The sequence below is a fragment of the Pinus tabuliformis genome, chromosome 2_2 (assembly GCF_031772625.1).
Source record: "Pinus tabuliformis cultivar Carrire ecotype Pingquan chromosome 2_2, CPIR1, whole genome shotgun sequence".
Lineage (NCBI taxonomy): Eukaryota > Viridiplantae > Streptophyta > Pinopsida > Pinales > Pinaceae > Pinus > Pinus tabuliformis.
In genome coordinates, this window is record NC_142300.1 from 67,235,664 (window position 1) to 67,261,731 (window position 26,068).

Sequence of the window (26,068 nt, forward strand, 5' to 3'; positions counted from 1 at the left end):
TTGGGTTATTCCCTTTGGATTATGTAATGCACCTGCCATCTTTCAGACAGCAGACATATGTATCTTTTCTGATCTAATTCATGATTACGTGGAAGTATACATGGATGATATCATTGTGTATGGTGATACTTTTGAAGAAGCTATTGAAAATTTTGAAACAATTATTATTAGAGGTAAGGAGGAAAAACTTTCATTAAGTCATGAGAAATGTTTTATGATGTTAAATGAAGGGATTGTTTAAGGCCACCATATTTCAAGTGATGGAATTAAAGTGGATACATCTAAAGTAGAAATAATTTCTAAAATTTCAATTCCTATTTGTCAAAGAGATGTTAGAATGTTTCTAGGATTTACTGGATATTATAGAAGATTCATAGAAAATTTTACAAAAATAGCCTCTCCACTTTTCAAAGTCCTTACAAAAGATTAAGAACTTGTTTGGAATTCTGACTGTCATAAAGAATTTGAGACATTGAAACAAAAGATTACTTAAGAACCAATTTCAAGGCGACCTAATTGGGCTCTTCCTTTTCATATTTTTACTGATGCTTTATATACAACTCTAGGAGATGTTTTGGGACAAAAATATTTAACTCCTTATGCTATCTATTATACAAGAAAACAATTCACTCCAACATATTTAAATTATACTGTAACAGAAAATTATTTTTTAGCTATTGTGCATACCATTGATAAATTCCTTAATTATATCACTGGTTATGAAACTTTCATTCATAGATATCATTTTTTCATTAGATATCTAATGGAAAAACTAGTTACTAATGGTAGAATTACAATATGCTTGCTATTTTTACAAGGATTCAACATTAATATTCTTGATAAACAAGTAAAAGAAAATACAGTTGTTGATTAACTTTCTATAATGCAGAATAATAACGAGGATGTCCTTGTCAAAGATAACTTTCTTAATGAATATATATTTGTGGTTTCTACTAAAACACCTCAGTTTTCAGATATTGGTAATTATTTGGTGAGGAAAGTTAGCTCCACAGCTATCAGCCAGAGAGAATAAAAAAGTAATCAAAACCAATGCACATTATTCTTGGAGAATTGTACAAAATTAGACCTGATCTAATTATCCGAATATGTCTTTGAGAAGATGAAGTACCTGAAATATTAAAAGATTTCCATAATGAGCCATGTGGAGGACATTTTCTCGATAAAATAACTGCTTACAAAAGACTTCTTTTTGGATATTATTGGCCATCGTTTTTCAAGGATTCCAAAGAATATATCAAAAGTTGTGATAGTTGTCAAAGAATGGGGAAAACCATTACATCAGATGAAATTCCTTTACAACCATATGTACCTGTAGAACCCTTTGAAAATTGGGCTCTATATTTTGGTTGACCAATAAATCCTCCATCTAAATAGAAAAGGTACATACTTGTTTGCACAAATCATGTTAAAAAATGGGTAGAAGCTAAACCTCTTTTATTTGCAAATGAAAATGTTGTAGTTACATTTATTTTTGAGGATATTTTTACTCATTTTGGTGTTCCAAGAGAAACTATAACAGATCAAGGTACTCAATTTACATCTAAGTTGGTGCAAAATATCATGGAACACTATAATATCAAACATAGAAAGTATACTCCATATCTTCCACAAGCCAATGGACAAGTGGGATCCACCAACAAAGTACTTGAAGTAATTCTTACCAAGAGTGTGAATTTACATAGGAAGGTTTGTGTAGAAAAGCTTCTAGAAGTAGTATGGGCATGTCGAACTACATGGAGGAACACAATTGGACATACTCCTTATGAGCTTATCTATGGAAATCAAGTTTTGTTTCCAATTGACTTCCAAGTGGAGACCTTAAAAACAACAACTAAATTGGGCCTTGATCTATCAAAAGCTCAAAAATAGATATTATCACAATTAAAAAGCTAGATGAGATCCAACAAGATGTTATTCAAAGAACCAACATAGTTTAGCAGCAAAAATCAAAGTGGCATGAAAAATTCATCAAAGCTAAAAAGTTCAAGCAAGGTGACTAGGCTCTTCTTTTTTATTCAAAGTTCAAATATTTTCAAGGGAAATTTCAAACTCATTAGCTTGGTCCTTATGATATTGATGTTATTTTTGATAATGGAGCAGTCAAAATCAAAACTATTGATGATGAAAAAATTAATTTCCTTGTTAATAGTGATATATTAAGGTATTATAATAAACCACTAACAAAGGAATAATTTGTAAAATATTTGCAAAAGAATTATCAATTCAAGTTGGTAAAGAAAGGAGATTATTCTCCTCACTCTCCAACTTCATTGTAATTCATCCAATAAAATAAAATAAAATAAAAAATAATAAAAGTATAAACATGAAAACCAACTATGTTGGCATGTTTATACATGAAATATTAACTAAAAACCAATATCTCTTTGTGGTTTATATTTTCATAATACCCTCTTTCTTGTCCCTGTTTCTTTCTACTATTCTTTTTCTAATAAATTTCAAGTGGCAAGCAATATTTCTGAGGATTGGTATTTTCACTAACTACCAAAAGCAACAATAACAATGAAGAAGTATTCTCCTGATCAAAAAATTGAAATTGAAATTGAAGAAATGGTAAGTAAAAAACATAATTTATATCATTTTTTATCCATGTCTAAATTATACATCAATATTAGAAAATCCACAGCAAAAGAATATTAAGGAATTCACAAAAATAAAGGTATGTAAAATGTTGAAATTATTTTCCATATAAGAACTTAGGTTTTAATTCATGGATGATTTTATTAAATAAAATGGTTGAATACCTTATAAATCTGATATTACACTCATGATCATTATACCCTACTCCCTCATCATTACTCCATAGGTCACATCAGTCTAATCGATATCAAATACATTCCACCGATCCTTTGAAATCAGATTTGGGAATTGTGGGAAGGTATAGTCTCATCATAACACAACTTCTTCCATCAAGCACCTTATTTCACTATCAATTAACCCCATTTCATATTCGTTCTGCTCACTTCCAAAACCCCTACTAGTCACGATTTTCTCATTCCCTTTCTCAAACTTCCATTATCCCTATCGAAAGGAAACAATCAAAGACCAAAACTTCTTCTCACCATGGGAACAATTGTTCACTCTTAACCAGATGGAATGAAATTTCTTCAGGCATACTTGAGGGTTAGAAATCAATTACAACAAGTAGGTTGGCTTTAGTTCTTTGAAAATTTTTGTGGGCATGAGACAGAGGTTACTAAAGCTTTTTATCAAGCTTTTGATGGGGTTGAAGCAGAAATTGGAGACATAAAACTTATCCTAATAGATTCCATTGTGGCAAAAGCAATGAGATTACCCAGAAATAGAGAAAGTTGGTTTAGGAACATAAAAATCAAAGAGAATGATTGGATACATTTCCCCATAGAACCGAGTATGGATATATCCATGTTTAAAAAGGCAATTCCAATCACTACATTAAAATGGAAATGGAGAAAACTATTGTTGGTTAATAAAAAGTTTGTAACTTGTGAATGTAGACTTGGAACTATTTTTTTCTACCATGCATGTCTCTTGATGCATTTTATCGATGGAAATGAAATCAATTTTCCTTACCTCTTGCTCCAAAGTCTTAGAAAAATGACATCTAGTATACCGAGAGAGTCTAGGTCTATTGATAATTCCCTTTACCATAATGGACTCATCAAAATCCTTATAGAGGCACATTTAGAGGCTAAGGGATACAATTGGCAATATTTCTTAGTTAGAAATCGTTTTGTAGAAGTCTAAGAGAAGGACACAAGCAGTAGGTTTAAGTGGAGTCGACGAAATTCAGTACCTAACCCTAACTTTGAAAAGGAGGAAATTGAAGAAAATAACAAGACAGAGGTGACTTTTAGGCACAAGTTTATTCATTTTGAGCATAAGGACAAAAACTATAAGTAGGAGGCCTGCAGGTTACCTAATCTACCCAATGAATTTTTGAATGAATGACGTTGAGGAAGATCTGAGCCATTTAGCAAACGATGTCATGAACTCATGGAGCGACAAGAGATAAAATTTGAAATTCAAATTCCTAACGTGTCAGATTCTTATAGGCACGAGAAAATAGTAACAGGATGACAAGTGAGCACATGAGGAGGTGACAAGTAGTGGTAGGGTGTTGGAAGGGCGACTACGCGACAAATGGATGGGAATACCTTTACCTTCTTACCGTAGTGCGTGCTTGATGACATTAAGGAAATCTCAGTGTATGGTGTAGAATATGTGTTCCCCATCTCTCTGGCAGGTGGACAAATGGGAGTTGGGATCGAGCCTATACCCCCCGGAATTAAACTGGGCCGTTGGTCTACCAAATTGCTTCCATTGAATTTTCTCCTCTAGGGGGTGGTGCCGACATATCGGTTGCACTAGTTTCGCCCCTTGTAATGCTTTTGAGGCATACAGTATTAGGTCTCAACCATGCTACATGTTGGACAAGGATGACAAAGTCAAATATGGTAGGTTCTTGGATACACCTTGTTGTTATCTTCTCTTCATTTTTACATCTTTATCATATGGCCCTAGATTTATCCTTGTGCAAAGAGGAAAAAATATACCCATGATGGAAAAAGAAAACAAAGGTAGGTGTTTGTTGCACACTAAACTCACTCAGGAAAAGGTAGCATTAAACAAATTCTTTTTGCGAGCGCAACAATCAAAGGGATGGAGGTTAATGGAAGGTGGGTTGCTTTGTTTAAATCTTGAGCAAGTACTGGGTAGGTCATCGTCCATCACGACCTTTCCAGCCTTCATCTACAAATTTGATAGACTTTGAAGGATGAATGCATTAACTTCTACTTTCTTCTCTTATTCCCTGGAAAGTATTTCCTGTTACTGAATGATCCTATCACTATCTTCCCTACAATTTCTAATCTCTATTTTCAATCTTCTCAATGTATCATCTATGTGAGGGGAGTACACATCACCATGTTGCTCATATGATATGTATGGAGAATCATGTGAATTGAGGTCAGTCATTCTGCTAGTCATCTTGATCTTATTCTTCCTGCAACCATACCATGTCAGATAAACCAAATATAAACATGATCAAACATACCTGTTGAAGTCTGAAATTGTTTCCTTGTTTACTACCCTTTTACAATCTCCTTTTACCTTTTGCAACAATTTTTGTAGGAGTCTCAACATGCTCAAGGTCAATTCAACTTATAAAAAAATGTATTTATCATCCATATTTAGAATTTATGTTTCTTTATGAATTATAATGAAAACATTCTTATAAAAACATAATCATAAACATTCCACAGCTAATGTTGAATTTTGCAGCAATATCCATGGTTAGGCAGGTTGTAGTGCTTCATCAAAAGCATGAAGAGTGTATGGAGATGACAAATGTTTACCACATGGATTATCGCCTATCGACATGACTTGGAAGGCTATGAAGATTAAGAGATCTAAGAGTCAAAATCAAATTCAAACTCTGAGAATGACAATGCAACGGTTAAGTAAAGGCAACAGGAGAATAGAACGACATCAAGAAAGCATGTTGAAGACATGTTCAATTGTTAGGTAATGGTTCAAGAAGAATCTCTTATGTATTTCTCTGACAGTAGAAAGTCATAAGGAGATAGAGTTTTAAACTGAATCCATTGCATAGATGACGAATTATCTCATTTTGTTTAGTGAAATTTGTATAAACGTCTTAAGGCGAGAGCCAAAACATAGTTCAATTATTAAGTTTATAGTGGTTTATTTTCAAGACTAGTGATACTCTATTCCTGATTAATTCAATTACTCTTTTATCAAATCATGCATAAAGGATATTTTGATTGTTAGTGGACCCGTGCTCACGTGAGGGCCCCTTGTCCAGTTGTAAGGATATTTTATTTTGTTTTACATTTCCAGTTGGCTTATAGGATATGAGTTTCTCTCAGAATTCGTTTAATCATTCTCATCACAAGGATATTTTTATCAACTGTTGTTTTGATTTCAGAGTACCCATAAAGGGAAAATACCAAAAATATTTTATTTTTATATGCATTATCCTTCCAGATTTCATAGCTCAAGTTAATTTCTTAGATGATAACAAAAGTGTTCTTTAGAGTTAACTGCACACACAATAATCATTTTAGAGTTACAATTTTTTCATCTAATCTTTCTTCGACTATTACGAATTAGGTATTGTTAATTCAATTTCCTTTTATGTAATTAGTATAGACATTCCTTATTGAAACTTAGTGTAGAAGTTCCTTTCTACAAAATTCTAATTGTACTGTTTTCATTTCTACAAGTAGCACTAGATTCGTTTTCTTGCAATTTAGCATTTCCTTTCATGCAATGAGAAGTAGGTTTTGAATTATGCAACTAAGATATATTTTCAATTTTGCAAAGTAATGAGTTTAAATTCAGTTAAGAAATTAGGATTTAATGTAACATAAATTGAAAGAACATGTGTGTAATTATTCTCTAAATCTCATTAAAATCATTTTTCCATAGTTAGGATAATTTCATTTTTAGAGTCAATCAATCCATAGAAAGAATCTTAGCATATATGATCCACATTCATCTCAAAAGTACACAAACCTTGGATGAAAATTAATGAAGCAATTTTAGAAAAAATAATTTACCCAACATTTTGGCATCGTTGCCAAGGAGGTGTATATAGGATTATTTTCTTGGTTTGCATATCATTTTAGGTGCATTCAATTTTGTGGATGCATAATTAAAGCATGGTAAAAATAATTTATGCATAGAGAAAGGGATTCTAGGGGTAGATTTGTAAGTAGAGGTAGAATTTTAATTCCAACATCACCAATCACCCTCGCTAGACCTCGTAGTGCCTCACTATCCACTCATACTAGAATTGCATCATTGGCAAGTAGACATAGACTTCCTAAGGGGCATAGATCTAAAATCCCACCAAAAGATTCACCAACTTCCTCTATCGAAGTTGTAATTAATGAACCTTGTAGAAAAACCTATAGATTCACAAGCTAATGTAATCTACTAAAACAAGAGACAGGAATCTACTTCTACTCTTTACAGCGGAAGCCCATAAACATCGAGCAAATAAATAATCAATAGAGGAAGAGAATCAAAGGCACATAACACAATAAATATCCCGGGAAAGCCACAACTCAAAACCCCACTATTTGTTTTGTATTAATCTAGAAAATCAAAATGAAATTACAATGCTTGTTCTCTCTAGAACAATCCCAACACTCAGCAAATTCAATCTCCAACTCATAAGCAAGCTTAAGGCCAAAGCATAGTCAATTCACAAGATCTCCAAGTCTCTATTCCAATTTGTAATTCCTATGGAGAATAGCTTGTATTCAAAGGTCTCGGATGTGGGTGTACACAAAGAATGACATGATGGCAGAAGAACAGGCCGGTAAGTGGCATCACCACATGGCCACCCGTAGGCTCGCACACAGAGTATTAAACTCGTCTTACAACAATAGTAAAGGCCATTCAATGTGGCACTCGAACCAATTCACTAGTGCCATCCCGCCTCGACTCTGCATCATGGAAACCTCAGGTAATATTCGGCCCACCTCCTCTGTTTTTTCCCCTCTACCTGTGAATTGCAATTGCCCTCTAGTCATAGTGGAGCCAAGCACACGCACTGCAATAGGCAGGTGTTGCCATATTCTCTGCTGCATAGAATTTGGAAAAGGCAACCATTACTCTCAGAGTCTGATATGCAACCTGACTCTCACTTCTGAGCCCTCTGAGCCTTCTACCTCTCACTTCCACTCAGTGCTGACTTCTCACAGGCAGTCCCTTCCTCCCCACGCCAATATGCCTTGACTGCGCCAGCGAATGTGTAGTAGGAGGGGTAGTAGTAGAGGCAGATTGCTCTGTCCTCCACCATCAATGGTCTTTGACTCCTCTTCCCCCTCGTCTAACTACATCTCAGCTCATTATCCTAGTACACATAGCTGGAGAGGCCGCACTTGCGTTGTTCGCACCCAAGCCACTCAAACATGTTCATTAGCTTCAACTCCCCCTCCCAGCTCTCAGCATTCCAACCATTCGGCCCAATTCACTTACCATTGCTCTCTAAATCGACCTACTATCACGGCCACCATTACAGTCATGTTTTAGGAGGAGCCTTCCAGCGATGAAGGACGTCCCACCTGTGCTTCGAAGAAGAGTGACACTGCTTAGGGCGAGCCACTTGCAGCAGAGCCAAATCGAGAAACTCTGGTGAAGGAAAACACGGGTGAGCAGCCAAAAGACGAGGAGGACCTCGACGCCTACAGATGTCTGATTATTGAAGAACACCCGTCAGCTTCAAATGACACCTAAAACAACACGCGTCTTCAGGATTCAGGTTCCCGGATACCAAGTCTATGGATTTACTTTTGCATTTTTTAGCAAAATAGCTAGTTTTGCAATTGAATTCAATAGAATATCACTTTCTGTTCATATGTTGGTTTCCCCTGCGAGGGCAGCGAATTTATTTTGGATTGGACTGGTTTCCCACTTCTGGGCAGTCTTCATTTTGTTTTTGTTGCAATATGCCATGAACCTTGGCTAAGCACTACACAGGTCTAAGCCTCCTTGTATCATTTTGTTATAGTAATAGATTTTAGACTTATTTAGAAAAAAAAAACTTGTATTCAAAGGGAAATATCCAAAAATCCTGAAGTGACCAACATCTTGCCTCTTACCAGAATAAGCTTCCTCTGGTGTTTTACTCTCAAGTATCTGATGTGGGCTATTGTTCTGAACATAAACCATTGTGTTGCATGCCTAAGCCCACAAGTGTAGTGGTAGGCCCTCATCATGCAGCATCACCCGTGTTGCCGCTACTATGCTCCTATTCTTCATCTCAACAACCCCATTCTATTGAGGGTTATGAGGTGTTGTCAACTCTCATTTAATCCCTTCTGCTACATAGAAGTTCTTAAACTCATTGGAGACATATTCTCCACCATTGTCATTCTATAGATATTTAACCTTCTTTCCCGACTCTTTCTCGACCAATGCTTTGAATTCAGAAAACTTTGTGAATGTCTGATCCTTTCTCTGCATGAAAAATATCCATCATTTATGAGAATAGTAATCTACAAATATAACATAATACCTGTGTTTGGTAGTGGAAACTATCGAGAATGGTCCACACACATCTAAATGGACTCTCTCTAGAATAGACTCTGCTCCACTGTCTCTATCTCTAAAGGAAGACTTGGTGTATTTTCCCAAAGTACAACCCTTGCATGTATCAACTTGCTCAAGCATACCTTTGGGAAGACCAGTAGAGATTTGTTGTAATATCTTCAAAGCCCCATGATGCAAGTGTCCCAATCACCTATGCCACAACTCGCGGACATCTCGGCTCAATATATTTTCCGCTTTTGAACTCAAAGCAACACAATCCTCTACCTCTATCTTATAGAGATTATGAGCTCGAATCCCTATCTTGTTTACTTTACTCGTGGCTATGTGTTGAAGGAACACCTTTCCTTTTTAAAATATCACATCATATCCTCTATTCTCAAGCATGGCAATGGATACCAAGTTCTTCGTCAGTCCGGGTATGCATAAAATTCTTCAAGGTGAGTGGAGCTGCATGCTCCCTCTGAAAGGTTATAGTGCCAATACCGGTAACACTATGCTTCCCATCATCACCTATTTTGATATGCATTTGGAGATCCTTCTCCTCCAGGTCACTGAATAACTCCTTGTTTTCAGTCATGTGGAATGAAGCTCCACTGTCAAGGTACCAGACACTTCCCATCATTGAAGACACCATGCATGAAATGAGGGAAAAGTCCAATTCGAATTGGGAGGCCAAAGCCTCACCCTCTGCTCCTCCTGAGGACTTCTCCTTGGACTTATTCAATGGATAATTTGTAGAAAAGTGACCCATCTTGTGACAATGAAAGCATTTAACTTTCGTCATGTCCTTCTTCTTACCTATATGATAAGAGTCTGATTTGGAATGAGAAATTTTACCTTTCCCCTTCCTTTCCTTAATTGCTAAGGCACAGTTCTCTTCATCATCATTCTTTGATGAAGATCCATCCCTGATGTTCCTCCTGATCTCATCCTACATCAAATCTGACCATAGTCGTTCCCAACTGGCAGCTTCTCCCGACCATTGACAGAGTCCTGATAACTATACCAACTCTTTGGGAGTCCAAGAAGAGCAAGGCTCACCATATCCTCCTCGGAAACTATGATTCCAACACTTCCAAGCTCATCCTGACATTGACTGAACTTGGTCAAGTACTTTGGAATCGTCTTGCCTTTCTCCATCTTGATTTTATGAAGTTTATCCTTTAGTGCCAACTTCCTTTGATCACTACTATTCTGATACAAGTCCGTCATTGTTTTCCACATAGCATGTCAAGTTTCCTTACCATGGAGACTCGAGACAATGTGGTCTTAAACTCCCTCAAGGATTATCCATCTTGCCTTTGCCACACACTTCTTCCATTCAGCCAAGTTCTATGCATCTGTAATTGCTGGCTTGGAGACTTCTTGATCAATGAATTACTTAAAGCCATTATCTTCTAGCACAGCCTCCATCTTGTCCCTCCAGGCTATAAAATTCGAGCTACCTTCCAAGGCATACTCAATCCTCAACCCATGGAATGATATCTGTCGATCCTGAAGTATGTATGCAAATTTGACTTTCACCTGTAACCCAGAAACTCAAAACTTCGAAATCTCCTCTAGAGATCTGATTTTAAATCAGTGATATCTGCCTCATATGAACTTCGATTCGACCAATTTTTTTCTTTGAATTTGGGTATCTTTTCCCAAGGAATCCAAATCTGCAATTTGTTTCTGAAAATTTTAAATATAAATGATCAGAACTTCTCTTCAAACTCTCGGCCCAAAAAACAATCTTGCTCCGATACAATGTGGAAAAACCTGTAGATTCACACGCTCATGTAATCTACTAAAACAAGAGACAAGAATATACTTCTACTCTTTACAGCAGAAGCCCATAAACACAATAATCAATAGAGGAAGAGAATCAAAGGCACATAACACAATAAATATCTGGGCAAATCCACACCTCAAAACCTCACTATTTGTTTTGTATTAATTCGGAAAATCAAGATGAAATTACCATGCTTGTTCTCTCTAGAACAATCCCAACGCTTAGAAAATTCAATCTCCAACTCATAAGCAAGCTCAAGGCAAAATCTTAGCCAATTTAGAAGCTCTCAAAATCTCTATTCTAATGTGTAATTCCTATGGAGAATAACTTGTATTTAAAGGGAAAAAAAGCCTCTAAAAATAGTTTAATCCCTCAAGGATCAGCTCCTGAATGCATGCACTATCAGTGCAACTCAAAAACATCTAAAATAAATAGTACATTGTCCCTACACTCTAGTCTTAACTGAGTCTTTCTCAGAATCAACATGCATGAGTTTCTAATGTTGGAATCTTCAGTTAATTAGAGTAGCACTAATTAGGTCACTACTGTCCCAACTGACTGTTTAGTCACTATTAGTTTCTAAAACTGATTGGAACTAATTTAACTGAACTTAACTCAATAAACTGAGTTAACTAATATCAACTCATGCATAACTCATCCTGAACTCCTATAAGTTAGGGAGAACATATACATGTCTTCTAAAAGACTTACAATTCGAATTTCCTAAATTAATTAAGTTAATTAAACTTAATTAATTATTTTCAAATTGCTATGAGAAAAGAATTCTATTTTAATTCAAAGTTTAATTCAAGGAAAAATTAAACTGGAATTCCTTGTTGTCATTTCTCAATAAACCTACATCCCCAACTGAAGAATTAATTTTCCTCTCTTCAACAAGAGAGCAACTTCTAGGACAAGAACTAGAGGTTCCTAGTGAAGAAGAAGAAGAAGAAACTTACTTTAATATACCATTAGTAGAGGAACCACAGGATAAGCTAGATAATCATATCATAGAACCTTATATTAGCTTTTAAGAATCTACAATAGCAAGGGAAGGGGATTGAGAAGGACATAATGTAATTGGTAACCTTAGGGTTGGAGGTGGAAGAGGCAGAGGAGGAAATAGAGGACGAGGTGGAGGTCGAGGAGGTAGAGTTGGTAGGGGAGAGCAAGATCTTTATGGATTTCCCATCTTTGATGAAGATACCACAACCACATTGAAGAACATCTCACCCTCCATCCTTCCTAATTTCCATGCTTTGAGAAATGAGGACCCTGAAACATTTCTTTTTGAGTTTGAAGTTTTGTATAGAGATTAAGACTAGTTACTTGATCCTCAAAAATATAAATTATTCCGATAAAATCTTAAAGATGGAGCACTTAAATGGTTCACGGGATTAGGAACACATACTTTAGAACATGGGAAGAAATGCAAAATGTGTTCTTAGAAAAATATAAGGATTATTGCATACCCCATAACCTTAAGGATGAAGTCTTTAAGATGATATAGAAAGAGGATGAAAGCCTTGAAGAGTTAGTTGAAATATTTTCTTACAACATCAAAAGGGATAAGATGTATATCTTGGATGATGAACCATTAAAAGATCTTTTGTTAAAATCCATCAGATATGAATGGATTGAGCTTCTTAATTTAATGGTTAAGGGAGATGTTTCACAACTTTGATTTGGAGAAATATGTGATTTGTATAAACATATTTCAAGGGGTAAGGCTATAACTAACAAAACTCCAAGAGACCATGTGATGTCTAGAAATAATAAATTTGCAACTGGAACAGTGAGTAGAGCTGAAATAGGAAATTTACTTGATAATTTCAAATAAGATATCCTAGGGAATCTTAGTGAGCAACTAGATATCCTCAAGACACAAAACAAGAAAAAAACTGAGAATGTTGCATTATCTATTTTTTGTCCCAAGTGTAGGAAGAAACATGCCTTAAGATATTTTCCCCTTGATAGTATAGAAATATGTGTTAGATGTGCTAAAAATCATAATATGAAGGAATTCCCTTCAATACCTGGTCTTAAACTTTTTTTTCAAGATGAAGTTGGAATGAGCCAAGTGAATCTCTATTTTATTGCTAAAATACCATGGAAAAATCAACAATCAAATATGACTCAAGGTTTCAATACTCAATCATATGCACAACCACAGAACAATTAGATGTTGGGAATAATACTTGTGGGGGGGGGGCGTTGTGAATCAATATTTACAAATCAATAACTTTTTCATTTCCATAATCAGATTTATATGCATTACTTCAGTGAAGGGAACTCGCATTTGCACACAATTGTTCTTAAGGCAACCAGTGTATATCCAATGAACTTATGATTCAGTTAATAAATCTTATGTTGATCTTTAATCAGTGCATCAATAGTTTATTAAACATTAAACAGTAAACATGTGCTATAATAACATAATAAACCATCACACATAAGAAACACACATGAACACCAAGATTTAAGGTGGAAACCCAATGCGGGAGAAAAACCACCTATTGTTTTTGTCTCTGCCTTCTTTTAATATAAAGAATAATTTGTTTACAATCTTGTACTGGTTCAGACTCATACCATTACGCAGGAACCCACCTACAGAGGGCTACAACCTTCTCTCGTTTTCCAACTTCTACTAGAAGGGAGCTACAACCCCCTAGCTCTTGTACTAGCCGATATGTTTACTAGTACGTAGGCACCGACCTACAGAAGGCTACAACCTTCAGTCGTTCTCCAATTGCAACTGGAATGGAGCTCCAACCCCCTCATCAAATCACTGGCCACTACTGGAAGGAAGCATCGCCTTCCTCACTGGTTGGTTGACCAAAAAAACCAACCAGGATCTTCCTCATCTAGATAGCCTCACATGTTCCTTGACTTGCAACCATGTACTCTGCCTCTACCGAACTGAGTGCAACCGATATCTGTTTCATTCTATACCAAGAAACTATCACTAACCCAATACTAAAGATCCCTCCTGATGTTCTCTTCTTGTCATATGGACTCCTTGCCCAATATACATCGGTGAAGCCTTCAAGCTTCACTTGTTTTGTCCATCTGTACCACAACCCAAACTAAGTAGTGCCTCTGAGGTATCTCAATAGATGATTTGCTGCCTTCCAATAGAACTTGGTAGGCCTAACCATCGCTTGACTAAGCCGGTTAACTGCATAACACATATCTAGTCATGTGTTCACCAAATACATGAGTGAAGCCATAAGCTGCCTATAAACAGTGGCTTCCACTAGTTCTCTTGAAGTAGCATACTCCTTCCTCCAATTACCAGCAAGAGAAGTCTCCATGGGTTTACTACTCTCCATGTGGATTCTCCTGAGTATCTCATTGGTATACTTTCCTTAAGAAAGAGGCAACTCCCCATCTCCCTGCCATACCTCCATGCCAAGAAAGTAATGCATGAACCCCATGTCCTTCATCTTAAACCCTCTTGCAAGGTCCTCCTTGCAAGATTTGATGAGATTCCCATCACCTGTTAGTATGAAATCATCTACATAAAGTACAATGATCAAAAGCTTACGTTCCACCAATATGTGATACATGTTCACATCTGCTTCACTCTTCGTGAAGCCCAACCCAGTGAAGTAGTTATCTATCCTCATGTACCAAGCACAAGGTGCTTGCTTTAGCCCATACAATGCTCTCTTGAGTTGACACACATGCGACTCATGGTCCAAGGTTTCAAAACCTTCGAGCTGCTCTATGTAAACCTCTTGCTCAATCATGCCATTTAGGAAGGAAGTATTCACATCCATATGATGGATCCTCCAACCCATTTGTGCAGATAATGCCAAAATAGATCTGACAGATGAGTACCTTGCAAAAGGAGCAAAGGTTTCATCATAGTCAATCCCCTCTACCTATGAAAAGCCATGGGTCTGGCCTTATGCTTCTCAACACTACCATCTGCAGCTTGCTTTACCTTGTAAATCCAACAGGAGCTCACACTTGAATTGTCCTCCGGTCTCCGGACCACATCCCAAACACTGTTTTGAACTATGGAGTCATACTCCTCCACCATCGCATCAACCCAAAATGGCCTCTACACTACTTCTTGAAAGGAAGATGGCTCTATCACAACACATGCACCCATAAGTGCCATCTATCCAGTGTACCTCTCTGGTGACCTTCTCTATTTGAGTTGAGAAGAGTGTGCTCCCACATTCTCCTACGCATCATCCAACAATCTATCAGCCTCTCTAGTGCACTTTCTTCCCTCTCTAGAAGACTCTACCTAAGTGGATGTCTCCACTCACGGAACCTCTGCATGTGGCTGCTCCACATCAATCTGAGGCTCCTCAACCTTAGGAACTAAAATTTCCTCCTTCGCATGTAGCTCAATCTCCCTCTCAAGGGATAATCGCATTCAATTCTCCTCATCAAACTTGACATCCCTACGAACCAATGTCATCTGACACATTTGCATGTACACCTGATAGTTGTGGGGAGTATCAGTGTACCCCGCAAAGATCCCAAACTCTGAGGTTAGCTCAAGCTTCTTCTGTGCATCTTTGGTCACATGGAAATAAAAAGATGACCCAAAAATCCTGAAGTGACCAACATCTGGCCTCTTACCGGAATAAGCTTCCTCTAGTGTTTTACTCTCAAGTATCTGATGTGGGCTATGGTTCTGAACATAAACCATTGTGTTGCATGCGTAAGCCCACAAGTGTACTGGTAGGCCCTCATCCTGTAGCATTTCCCGTGCTGCCCCTACTATGCTCCTATTCTTCATCTCAACAACCCCATTCTGTTGATGGTTATGAGGTGTCGTCAACTCTCATTTAATCCCTTCCACTGCATAGAAGTTCTTAAACTCATTGGAGACATATTCTCCACCATTGTCATTTCGTAGAGATTTAACCTTCTTTCCTGAATCTTTCTCGACCAATGCTTTGAATTCACAAAACTTTGAGAATGTATGATCCTTTCTCTACATGAAAAATATCCATCATTTATGAGAATAGTAATCTACAAAAATAACATAATACCTATGTTTGGTGGTGGAAACTATTGAGAATGGTCCACACACATCTAAATGGACTCTCTCTAGAATAGACTCTGCTCGACTGTCTCTATCTCTAAAGGAAGACTTGGTGTATTTTCCCAAAGTACAACCCTTGCATGTATCAACTTGCTCAAGCGTACCTTTGGGAAGACCAGTAGAGATTTGTTGTAATATCTTCAAAGTCCCGTGATGCAAGTGTCCCAGTCACCTATGCCACAACTCACCGACATCTCAGCTCAATATATTTTCTACTTTTGAACTCAAAGTAGCACAATCCTCTACCTCTATCTTATAGAGATTATGAGCTCAAACCTCTATCTTTTTTACTTTACTCGTGGCTATGTGTCGAAGGAACACCTTTCCTTTTGAAAAGATCACATCATAGCCTCTATCCTCAAGCATGGCAATGGATACCAAGTTCTTTGTCAGTCCGGGTATGCATAAAATTCTTCAAGGTGAGTGGAGCCACATGCTCCCTCTGAAAGGTTATAGTGCCAATACTGGTAACACTATGCTCCCATCATCACCTATCTCGATATGCATTTGGAGATCCTTCTCCTCCAGGTCACTCAATAACTACTTGTTGTCAGTCATGTGGAATGAAGCTCCACTTTCAAGGTACCAGACACTTCCCATCATTGAAGACACCATGCATTAAATGAGGGAAAACTCCAATTCGAATTGGGAGGCCAAAGCCTCACCCGCCGCTCCTCTTGAGGATTTATCCTTGGAATTATTCAATGGATAATTTGTAGAAAAGTGACCCATCTTGTGACAATGAAAGCATTTAACTTTCATCATGTCCTTCTTCTTACCTCTATGATAAGAGTCTGATTTGGAACGAGAAATTTTACGTTTCCCCTTCCTTTCCTTAACCGCTAAGGCACAGTTCTCTTCATCATCATTCTTTGATGAAGATCCATCCCTGATGTTCCTCCTGATCTCATCCTGCATCAAATCCGACCATAGAATTTCACAATCTGGCAGCTTCTCCCTACCATTGACAGAGTCCTGATAACTATACCAACTCTTTGGGAGTCCAAGAAGAGAAGGCTCACCATATCCTCCTCGGAAACTATGATTCCAAAACTTCCAAGTTCATCCTGACATTGACTGAACTTGGTCAAGTACTTTGGAATTGTCTCGCCTTTCTCCATCTTTATTTTATGAAGTTTATCCTTTAGTGCCAAATTCCTTTGATCACTGCTATTCTTATACAAGTCCGTCGTTGTTTTCCACATAGCATGTCAAGTTTCCTTACCATGGAGACTCAAGACAATGTGGTCTTGAACTCCCTCAAGGATTATCTACCTTGCCTTTGCCACACACTTCTTCCATTCAACCAAATTCTGTGCATATGTAATTTTTGGCTTGGGGACTTCTTGATCAATGAATTACTTCAAGCCATTATCTTCTAGCATAGCCTCCATCTTGTCCCTCCAGGCTAAAAAATTCGAGCTACCTTCCAAGGCATACTCAAGCCTCAACCCATGGAATGCCATCTGTCGATCCTAAAGAATGTATGCAAATTTGACTTTCACCTGTAACCCAGAAACTCAAAACTTCAAAATCTCCTCTAGAGATCTAATTTTAAATCAGTGATATCTCCCTCACATGAACTTTGATTCAGCCGATTTTTTTCTTTGAGTTTGGGTATCTTTTCCCAAGGAATCCAAATCTGCAATTTGTTTCTGAAAATTTTAAATAGAAATTATCAGAAATTCTGTACAAACTCTCAACCCAAAAAACAATCTTGATCCAATACAATGTGGAAAAACCTGTAGATTCACAAACTCATGTAATCTACTAAAACAGAGACAAGAATATACTTTTACTCTTTATAGCGGAATCCCATAAACACAATAATCAATAGAGGAAGAGAATCAAAGGCACATAACACAATAAATATTTGAGGAAAGCCACACCTCAAAACCCCACTATTTGTTTTGTATTAATCTGGAAAATCAAGATGAAATTACAATGCTTGTTCTCTCTAGAACAATCCCAACACTCAGAAAATTCAATCTCCAACTCATAAGCAAGCTTAAGGCCAAATCTTAGCCAATTCAGAAGCTCTCCAAATCTCTATTCCAATGTGTAATTCCTATGGAGAATAACTTGTATTTAAAGGGAAATAAAGCCTCTAAAAATAGTTTAATCCCTCAAGGATAAGCTCCTAAATGCATGCACTATCAGTGCAACTCAGAAACATCTAAAACAAATAGTACATTGTCCTTACACTCTAGTCTCAACTGAGTCTTTCTCAAAATCAACATGCATGAGTTTCTGATGTTGGAATCTTCAGTTAATTAGAGTAGCACTAATTAGGTCATTACTGGCCCAACTGACTGTTTACTCACTATTAGTTTCTGAAACTGATTGGAACTAATTTAACTAGACTTAACTCAATAAACTAAGTTAACTAATATCAACTCATCCTAAACTCCTATAAGTTAGGGAGAACATATACATGTCTTCTAAAAGACTTCCAATTCGAATTTCCTAAATTAATTAAGTTAATCAAACTTAATTAATTATTTTCAAATTGCTATGAGAAAAGAATTCTATTTTAATTCAAAGTTTAATTCAAGGACAAATTAAACTGGAATTCCTTGTTGTCATTTCTCAATAAACCTACATCCCCAACTGAAGGATTAATTTTCCTCTCTTCAACAAGAGAGCAACTTCTAGGACAAGAACTAGAGGTTCCTAGTGAAGAAGAAGAAGAAGAAACTTATTTTAATATACCATTAGTAGAGGAACCACAGGATGAGCTAGATAATCCTATCATAGAACCTTATATTAGCTTTGAAGAATCCAAAATAGCAGGGGAAGGGGATTGAGAAGTACATAATGTAAATCGTAACCTTAGGATTGGAGGCGGAAGAGGCAGAGGAGGAACTAGAGGACGAGGTGGAGGTAGAGGAGGTAGAGGTGGTAGGGGATAGAAAGATCCTTATGGATTTCCCATGTTTAATGAAGATACCACAACCACAATGAAGAACATCTCACCCTCCATCCTTCCTAATTTCCATGCTTTGAGAAATGAGGACCCTGAAACATTTATTTTTGAGTTTGAAGTTTTGTATAAAGATTGTGACTAGTTACTTGATCCTCAAAAATATAAATTATTCCCATAAAATTTTAAAGATGGAGCACTTAAATGGTTCACAGGATTAGGAACACATACTTTAGAACATGGGAAGAAATGCAAAACATGTTCTTAGAAAAATATAAGGATTATTGCATACCCCACAACCTTAAGGATGAAGTCTTTAAGGTGATATAGAAAGAGGATGAAAGCCTTGAAGAATTAGTTGAAATATTTTCTTACAATATCAAAAGGGATAAGATGTATATCTTGGATGATGAACCATTAAAAGCTCTTTTGTTGAAATCCATCGGAGATGAATGGATTGACCTTCTTAATTTAATGGGTAAGGGAGATGTTTCACAACTTTGATTTGGAAAAATGTGTGATTTGTATAAACATAAGTCAAGGGGTAAGGGTATAACTAACAAAACTCCAAGATATCATGTGATGTCTAGTAATAATAAATTTGCAACTGGAACATTGAGTAGAGCTGAAATAGGCAATTTACTTGATAATTTCAAATAAGATATCCTAGGGAGTCTTACTGAGCAACTAGATACCCTCAAGACACAAAACAAGCAAAAAACTGAGAATGTTGCATTATCTATTTTTTGTCCCAAGTGTAGGAAGAAACATGCCTTAAGATGTTTTTCCCTTGATAGTATAGAAATTTGTGTCAGATGTGCTGAAAATCATAATATGAAGGAATTCCCTTCAGTACCTAGTCTTAAACTTGTTTTTCAAGATGAAGTTGGAATGAACCGAGCTAAATCTCTTTGTTTTATTGCTAAAATACCATGGAAAAATCAACAATAAAATATGACTCAAGGTTTCAATACTCAATCATATGCGCAACCACAGAACAATTAGATGTTCAGAATAATGCTGGCGAGGGGGTGAATCAATATTTACAAATCAATAACTTTTTCATTTCCATAATTAGATTTATATACACTACTTCATTGAAGGGAACTCGCATGTGCACACAATTGTTCTTAAGGCAACTGGTGTGTATCCAATGAACTTATGATTCATTTAATTCATCATATGTTCATCTTTAATTAGTGCATCAATAGTTTATTAAACATTAAACAGTAACCATGTGCTATAATAACAGAATAAACCATCACACATAAGAAACACACATGAACACAAAGATTTAAGGTGGAAACCCAATGCGGGAGAAAAACCACCTATTTTTTTTTGTCTCTGCCTTCTTTTACTATAAAGAATAATTTGTTTACAATCTTGTACTAGTGCAGACTCATACCATTACGTAGGCACCCACCTACAGAGGGCTACAACCTTCTCTTGTTCCCCAACTTCTACTAGAAGGGAGCTACAACCCCCTAGCTCTTGTACTAGCTGATATGTTTACTAGTACGTAGGCGCCGACCTACAAAAGGCTACAACCTTCAATCGTTCTCCAATTGCAACTGGAAGGGAGCTCCAAGCCCCTCATCAAATCACCAGCCACTACTGGCAGGAAGCATCGCCTTCCTCACTGAAGGTTCCAACCCTCAGTATCCTCCAAGGACCACATTTCATTAATTTTCAGACTGGATACTCCTACTACACAACAACACAATATGAAGGCCACATTTCATCAAATTTTCACACTGGACCCATCTATAACATTGAAGCTCAAAATTAATCACCACTACAATACAACCATCAAATATATCGACATCAAATAATCATTGAAACCCAATGATAAATATATGATAAACCTGAAACCCAATAATCAATCTCTGAATCAACCACAACTGAATCAATCAATCACTAAAAACTCTAACGCACTGAATCAAAAAATCACTGAACCTTTGACACAACTAAATAAAAAAATCACTGAACCTTTGACACAACTAAATCAACCATTCACTCAAAACCCAATCAACTATTACTTAATGAAAATTCAACCAATCGACTAGAACAAATAGATCAGTGTAACCAGTACACAGATTTGAACCCAGAACAAAGTATCAACAACCAGAACCAATTGAAACCTCAAAAATCATGTGTCAGAATGTATACACTACTTCAATGAAGCCATCCTGCATGTATACGCTACTTCCTTTAACCCAACCAACATATACCTCTAAAATATTGAGTCATAAAAATGTCTAAATTAAAATTGTATTGACCAGTAACATTCTGAAAATCTACTGTCAAATTAAAGATATCTAAACAGAAAAAAAACAAAGATCACCCTTCTGACTTAATCAATCAATCAATTAGACTCAATCTCCTTATACATTCAGATCTAAAGAAGACATAATCGATAGACAACAGTGAAACAACATCACTGATTAGATAGATTAGTCATCTCTGAACAACAGGCTTTTTTTTTTCATATGCTACTTGGAAGAGTATAACCTGCATGTATATGCGCCTTCATCAAGGTGAACCAGCATATATATCTGCAAATACAAACTTATAACTTTGTAGCGATTCTAGACTTCAGATATATCCATATCATATCATTTAAAGGACAAAACATTTGTTAGCACTCAGATCTAGCCTATCCATTATCAGATCAGATAATGATAAGTCATTATGATCCTGATCCATCATTAGATCTCATCATCAAAGACTCAGGTGCATACTTAGTCTAGATCAAGCAAAGCATTAGAAACCCATAACATGCATATTTGCTTTTGATCTAACACTTCATAAGATATTCATTCCTTGTGCTCTTAGCCTTTTGATCTTCTCCTTCTTATACACATAGATCCTTTGTCAATACCTCAGACCAAAACCTCATACCAATGCCTAGGACCAATACCTCAGACCAAAACCTCGGACCAATACCTCGAACTAAAACCTCTCAACAAAACCTCATACCAATACCTCGGACCAAAGCCTTAATTTTCCATCTCATACACGCTTTTCCTTCTGTGAAAGTGAGTGCATATGTATACGCTCCTTTTGTTCTATTAACCCATGTGTGTACGCTACTTGGATAAAGTGAACCAGCGTACACAACTTAACATACCTGAAAATGTCCTTTTTATTCAACTTCTTGATTCTGATATGTAGTCCTTTGTTCCTTCATCCTATTCTTTTGTACCATTACTTTGTTCCCTCTGAATAGACCTGTTATAATGTGATTTTCCATTGTACATCACTTCTAAACTAATTCCTTTGAACTACCCGACATTTTGTCACATATGTAAACACAACTGCCATGCATTTTGTCACATCCTGTTTATAATTTTATCAATTAGTTCATCAAATATCAATGACAACACTCACTAACAATCTCCCTGTATCAAACCTTTGACCATTATTCTCTCCCATCATTCTATCACCTTTGACCTGTAGATTCATCTTTGTTCCATCATTATGTCACCTCTGATTCTGTCCTGTAGATTCATCTAGTTTCCATATACTTGTTCTGCTACAAGTGGGTTTCCATTAAGTACAACACATGCATCATAATTACAACAATCTCCCCCTTTGGAATTGATGGAAACCATGTTGGTGTTGATTAATTCAAGCTCTAGAACATGTTAGATATATCAAGCAACACCAATATACTCTCCCCCTTTGACATCAAGGGAAAAGGGCTGACCAAGATATTCTCCCCTTTTGAGATCAAGGGAAAACGGTTGACCAAAATGAAGACTTCCATATCTGAACAACTAAATATGAACATTGATCATGCTCCCCCTAGGCACATGTTGAATTCTCTTATTGAACTCCCACTTTGTACATGTTGAGATGCACTAAACTATCCATGCTCCCCCTGGGCACATGTATAGTCTACAAGAATATTTTTGAAAAGAATAACATGACTCTATAACTCAACTATGTGAGTATGACCTTCCTATCACCAATGACTCATACATATATCAATCTGCCAACCAAGTCGGGATATACCAAATTTCACTCATCTACCCAACCAAGTGGGGATATACCAATTTTTTATACATGACTTAAATATAGAAATTATTACATCATAGGTATTTACATGACCTTTATCAAATGATATACATGACATTTATAACAAAGACCAAAGATCTAAACATGACCATGATAGTCATCAGCAACTAACGTACACCATATATGATCTGCACCATAAGCATTTGTCAACAGCATCCAGACTAGCAACCTATATATGTCCATCATCAGTTCCCAAGATATGAAAATGTAAATATTATCAACATGTGACAAAGCATGTCACATATAGATATCAACTCATCCTCTTGATCTCATTAAGATCAACTTGCTCTTTTTCCTTAGTAGAAAGAGCCTTATCATAACCTTCTATGAATCAACTAAGCATATGTCATATCTCCAAGCAATAACACAAAATCATTCACATCATATCATATGTATCTGAAAACACCATAGTCATCATATATGATCATAACATCATCATAAAGAACTGCATGATATTTCCATAACATCCCTCAATATATCAACCATTTATCTTTACTAGGGATTTTTCCAACATCCCACATATGATAGGCATCAACCATGATAATCAACATATGTGAATATCAAACCTATCATCATAAAGTAAGAAGTCATCATCATTATGTGACTAAGTAAGCCATGTCTCTTAATATCCATGTCTTCAAGTGACCTGCAATAACACCATTCTCTTGGCCAACCAATAACATTTATCAATATGAAACTTAAGTAATCATTCATGTATCCAGCATAATGTGTATCCATAAATGAGATAGCGATATGCATCTAGAAAATCATGAGCTCACATTCATTTGTCAAACTTTCTTGATACCATCAAGATCAACAATCCTCAACCAATATATCATGTGAGAGGGAATCCTGCACCATAATTGCACCATATGAACTTTATACATCTTTGAAGGCATGATGACAACAACATAAAAGAAGTGACACTTATCAAATAATGAAGTTGTGTACTCAAGCTTTGTTCTACTCCTTGTCCTTATGAAGATCACTATGTAAGCAACATACCATATGTACTATATGCATCATCAAAAGTGTCATCCACAATCATCCATAAATCTGATCTGAATAACAACTATGTGGCTCAAGCAATATAAGTATCATCTGAGATTTCATCATAGGCAACTCATGACTATAGCATAGAATGATGTATCATTTAAACACTTCAACATAAGTATCCTCACCATTGATAAGAATCATTATGTACCAAAGACTTCTAAACATAATGCCAACAATGCATTATTAGAAGAATCACATATTCCCCCCTGAATCTGCACCAATTGTTTACTGTCAGATCTATTCATTGCATATATCAGTAAGGATCATCAAGGCATCATCATCAACTTAGTTATACATCAAGTCATAAACAAATTATGAGGGTTAAAATCACTTCTAAGTAACATTTATACATTGTAGTGATCAATCATCTACACAAAAAAGTTAATTGATAATTGTCTAAACCATATCAAACCCCTTTTCTGAGTCTGTCCCACTGCTTCTTCATCAAACCAACATGTACATGACTGAGCAGCTTCAAACTCACGTATATACATGACTTGTCTTCATGATAACTATGTATGAGAATTAGAAAATTGAAATTTCATACTTTCAGTTCCTCCTGAGTCTATTTTGTCTGTATACTGATCTATGCCACCTATTTCTGACTATACTTCCTTCTTCTTCCATACCTTGGAGTGTGATGATGTTTGCTCCTTTTGGTATGTTGGCTGAAATTTTCTCCCGCATTATTTTGCTATATGCCCAAACTTGTTACAAGCGTAACATCTTATATGTTTCATATTCCTTCTAAAGCAATCAATGGCTTTGTGACCAAACATATTGCAAGAAAAACAATATCCCTTAAAGTACTTGGAAGCTGATGATATTTCCATGTGACGGTTATTAGCTTGAACCATTCTACTTTTGCATCTTGCTGCAACATGTCCAAAATTATGACATAAAAAACATTCAACATTATTCATTAGAGGAAAGAATTGATTATCACTTCCATAGTTCAGAGTAAATGATTTTCTTTGAAGTCTTTCTTTCCTTGGTTGTTGATGGGGTTGACCTCTTATCTCCTTGTTGACAATTTCATATTTTGCATTAGAATTCCTTACCTCATCTCGTGATCTAGATTCACCTTCAACAATTTCATGAAAAGCAAGACCAGATTTGATGATAGGAAACCTTTGACTATTAAGAATTTTATCCAAAATCTTAGTACTATCTTGAAATCGTAACAGTTTATCCTTTTCTTCTAATTTACCTTTTAAGATATTTACTTCAACCTGATATTTCTCTTCCTTTTCCAGATATTTCTTCTTCATGATTTCTTCAGCCTTTCTACCTTCTTCCACTTGTTGCCTTAATTTGAGAATCTAATTTTCTTGTTCTTGATCTGCTTGTGGTAGTTCTTCATTCTGCTTATTTGAATTTTCAAGATCTTCTTTTAGAGAGACCATCTCATCTTCAATACTTTTATAATAGCTGGATCCTTCTATAAGTTTCTTGATTGCTGTATCCTTTTCATTTCATTTCTCAATGATGTCACCCTACAACCTTTGACATTGATATTCCTTTTCCTTGTACTGCTTCCTTAGTTTGTTTCCTTCCTCCAACTAAGCTTTTATCCTGGTAACTTCTTCTTTATGGGCACATTCCCTTTTCTCAATTAGATATTTTTGATCTCTAATTGTGACTGTGATATTTCTAAATTCTGCCTCTATTTTATTTCTTTCTCTTTCACCCATAAGAGAAACTTTAGTTGTTTCGATGTAACATTCATTATCTTCAAATGAACATAGAAATGTATCACCAGAGGACAACAAATTCATACTTGATAATTCTTTTTCTTGTTCATCTTCATTCTAAGGTGATTCTGAATCTAAAGAGTTGCTTCCACATAATGGCTAATTGTCTCTCCCACTATCACAGTTCCTTTGAGATGTATTCCTCTTTTGAGGAGCTTTCTTTTTTTTCTTCTTTCCCATTATTACTACCGATCTCCTTCAAGTGATCAAGCTTCTACCAAAGGACTTGCTCTGATACTAATTGTTGGGAATAATATTGGGGGGGGGGGGGGTGAATCAATATTTACAAATCAATAACTTTTTCA